Source organism: Amblyomma mixtum, chromosome 6, assembly GCF_055824585.1.
Source record: "Amblyomma mixtum isolate Tamu chromosome 6, ASM5582458v1, whole genome shotgun sequence".
NCBI lineage: Eukaryota > Metazoa > Arthropoda > Arachnida > Ixodida > Ixodidae > Amblyomma > Amblyomma mixtum.
Genome location: NC_143017.1, coordinates 87,578,508 through 87,582,750, shown reverse-complemented (window position 1 = coordinate 87,582,750; position 4,243 = coordinate 87,578,508). Strand labels below are relative to the sequence as shown.

Here is a 4,243-nt window from a genome sequence, read left to right as displayed (position 1 = left end):
CGCTTACCTGCCTTTCAAATAGCTATATATGCTGCATTTTGCCTATAGCACAGCACTACAAGTACACTTTCTGCTTAATGCATTTTGTGAATTTCAGCGATGAAATTCAGCAGTCATCGAAAGGTCGTTGCTGCATCGTTGCTGCGAAAGATCACTTATCCAGTTTGACCAGCTGGATAAGTGAAGAAACAATCAAGGAAAACGTGTACACTTCTTAAAGATAAGCACATTCAGGCGATAAGTGGAGCTTGTTGAGCGTGTCCCTAGAGAACAAGGAGCACTGGCAATGTATCGCTAAGTAATACGAGCCACGCGAAATTTAATGAAGTGCACTCAAGGCCACAGCGAGCATTCATACCGATATTCCCCAGCAACGTCAACACTTCGTTATGACGTTTCGCGGCGTACATCTTTTATGATGGACCGCAGTTTAATGGAAGTGCGTTGCTTGAGCCCAAACATTTTTTAGCGATGTTTTTCTTCGTAAAAGGTCGTTGTTTCGAAACAAATATATAATTTAAAGTCTTAACAAAATTTTCTATGCGTGCCGTGATGAAAGCGTTTCTTCTCTCATGTATACGGCTGCAGTTCATCCACAAAAATATCTCCAAGTAGCAGACAGTTTTGTTCAAACTCACGCACACATACACGCATTTCTTGAAAAGTATACTTATAATAAAGCGCGTTTGCTGAGGCACATTCCTTTCATGCTGCCGATAAAAACAAACTTCCCGTTATGCACAGCCGGCTGAATCAGTTAATGAATAATTTAGAGATGCAGGCGACAACAGACCCAAGATCGGATATAATCACAAGCTGAGGTGACATACAACAAATGACCAACTCAGTTTGTTCGAAGGAGAGTGCTGTTCTTCTGACGAAGCAGTAGTTCGTAAGAAGGAGAAAGAAGGAAGGGAGGTTAACCAGAAGAATATTAGTTCCTTAGTTAACCCCGCAGGCAGTTTAGAAGTTGCAAATAGTTGTTCTCCCAGAGTCAGAATGCATCTGTTGGAGAAAGTCAAGCAACCGGTTTAATCTTGTCGTTCTCCTTCCAGTTTGCAGAACGTAAAAAATTTTAGCGAGGTCTCGAACTCAGGAAGGATAACGATTTGTTGCTTTACGAGTATGCCTTCACGATAGCGTCATGTAGTCACGTGTCCTTGTCAGGCACATCTCCGCCTGTAGCAAATCTCGTCTTAACTGTATGCGCATGCGCACCAACTTGGTTCTCGCAAAACCTTCATGAAGCAAAATTCACTTCTTCAACACCCCGCGGATATCGAGCGCGGACCTCCACGAGGTCGTCTGGGATAGTTTCATAGCTGCTGTTATCCAGGGTAGTTGTGCATGATGGCCCCCGTTCAGCGTGATATTCGGAGTAATACGGGGCGTACTACGTCCGCTGCCATGGACGAGGATGACGCTGATGAATATTCTCAGGGCTAAGTCCCACGCAGCACAAATACTCACGAAAGTAAGATTAGATAGCCGCCGCCGTATAGCTCAGTTGGTAGAGCACTGGACGCAAAATTCAGAGATCGTGGGTTCGGATCCCACCGGCGGCATGCGATTTCTTTTCTTCTACTCCACAAAAATCTACACCACAAATAAAAAAAAGATCGAAACATTTTTCTACGCTCCTTGGTTTCGGTGGCTGTTGGCTTCCTTCATATGTATATCATAACGAGCCCCTAATTTCTTTCCCTTGTCTGCTCAAAGATGTATAAGAGGGCTTTGTATAGTAACCCCAAGGTTCTCCTTTTTTCTATTTTATACAAGAAGTTAGCCACGTGCTCCATCCATCCCAAATCCGTCCTCCTTGAACCTTATCCCATAAACTGTGGAAGCTTAATCCTGTTAAGATCTGTTACCAAGCATCCGTTTCACAAGCATCTCTCGTAACCTTTACGGATTTTCATCAACCTGCTTCTGAGAGCTCCATTAGCCGCTGCTAACTGTAGTAATGGAGATGTCCAAGTGAAACTCCGATAAAAAGAGCAAAATCTGGGTGCATACACTGCAAACCCTTTTAGTACGTAGCACCGCTGGCGACAAGTACGTGTTGATGCCAGTCACGTATCTATCCATTACAAACCTCGCTATAGCTACGGGCCCAACAGTTCAGTTCTAAAACGAGTTTTCAAAACTGCGCAAATATAACTGCGATTAGATATCATATTACGCATTCGTTTCACAAGCCCCTATCAGGCATTCGTAACGCGTGGATCTCCTGTGTCCGCTTCTGCAATGTCCATTAGAGGCTGTTAGGCACAGCATATGCGTATAATGTCCCATTTAAATGAGAAAAAGTTGACGGAGTGTATACTACATTCAAGGTGCTCCCTTTGTGTTTTCCGAGTGGAGTCACGCACATGTTATAGCCAAATCACATCTTTTTATAGGGAACGTCGCAATAACTGCGGGCCAGCATTTCTGAGAAGGGTTCTTAAAAATGGCGCAAGATTAAGGAGGATTAAATATCACAAAATGCCTTCCTTTTATAAGCGCCCCTCGGTAACTTTTCACGCATCCTTGAGAGCTGCATTTAAGTGTGTTAAAATGCGTGACACATTCTGTCACATGTGTTCTAGGATCAACAGGTTCTCACTAGACCTTCCACGTTATTAAATTGGGTGAGCTGTTTATTTTTTGGACATAGACATTTGGACATAGACCGACATTTGCATCTCGCCTTCTTTGAAGTGTGGCCGTCTTTGTCGGGATTCGATCTCGGGTCCTTTGGCTCTTTCGTATTATCATTGAGGTCAACTGAAAGCGCTCTGCCGTGGAGGTTGCAGCTTGTTCGTTCTGGAGGTGCGGTTTCTGGAAGTGTTATTTTAGGGAACTTAAGTTACGACGTCATATTCTCGAAGTACGGTGTTGGAGGTTATCACAGTTTGCTGAAACTGCCGAGCCTCGTCTCGTATACCTGCTCGTTTTAGAAATTGCTAACTGGAATGCCCGCACTGGAACAGCAAGCTGCCATTGGCCGTCATTTTCTATTTAGTTTTAGAGGAGTCGGAATGTTGATTTCATAATGGATGGAAGATTTTTGACAGTCGCAAAGACTGCTTACTATACGACGTGTGGAAAGCGACTCAATGAATAGGCTATTGCCTACTGAAAGTGTGTGTGTCCCAAAGAACAGTTTCTGGAACTGTGAAAGTTAGTGACGTCACCTTCAAAACCATACGGTATGACTTCGTTATAGGTTATGTATCTTCGCCACTTGCGATTGCAAATAAGCAGGCCAGGAAGGAGCCACGAGGTAGCAGCGTGACTTTTCTCAATCTATATACATGGCACGTGTCCTACCTCAAATATCTGTGTAACCGAAAGTCTGTGTTCTCGTCATCAAGCATCCAAACTTAAATTCTATAGAGAAGCAATTGTGCGCGAATAAATTTTCAGAAGCATACGGTTTATACACTGACAATTACAAGGGTTATATTGTAATTTTTTCGTGCTTCTGCATGCAAGAACCTCATCGCTATCACTGTCGATACCGGTGTACCTTCATTGAAAGAAATTCTTCAAGCAGCAATCGATCTATTCTTGAATGCCGTCGTCGTTGCATGTTCAAAATCAAAAGCGCAGCAACACTACCGCCTGTGCACTGCGCAGCAAGTTACTGTTGCGAGCGGCTATTAATTGGGCTGCCTTAAAAATACGACACAGATTCTGCATTTCTTCTTGTGATGGTAATGAGAAGCATTCTGACACATGCATACGCAGTATGCGGTCTTGGAAACTTTCCGTTCACTTCGTAACGCGCCTCAGCTGGCTTCTGACAACACCCACAAAAAGTGGTACAGTCTGTTGGTGCATTGAACCAACATCTTGGTGCATCTCAGTGAGCCAAGTTCGCATAATATTTAAAAATTGCAACAGAAAAATGCAAAGTAAACGACCTCGTATGTACCCCAGAACACGTGCACATTGGTGCCACGACAAACCTCTCGATAAGTTTTGAAGCGACGCCAAACGTGGCTGAAAAGCTGCGCTTGTGGGGAGTCGGATTACGTTCAATAACGCGGCACCTTGAGCAAGGAACCCATATATGCGGCCTCGAAACAGGTCCGCCTCGGGAGGGGCCACCCCCAAAACCGCTCTGCCCTTGCGTGAGCATCAGATGCCCGTAAGGAAGCATTGGATGTGCAGCTCCATGCACAAATCCCCTTAGCTTAAGGCGCACCTTCATCCAATGGCGTCTCCCTATGCGGTCCGCACCGAAGCCCCGCCG

The 4,243-nt window shown here is 44.6% G+C and overlaps 1 non-coding gene across 1 annotated transcript; it reads left to right on the top strand.

Annotated features, from left to right (window-relative positions):
• Positions 1-1,490: 1,490 nt before the first annotated feature.
• TRNAL-CAA (transfer RNA leucine (anticodon CAA)) lies at positions 1,491-1,565 on the top strand. Its single transcript has one exon. It is a non-coding gene; the product is annotated as a tRNA-Leu (tRNA).
• The last annotated feature ends 2,678 nt before the right edge of the window (positions 1,566-4,243 follow it).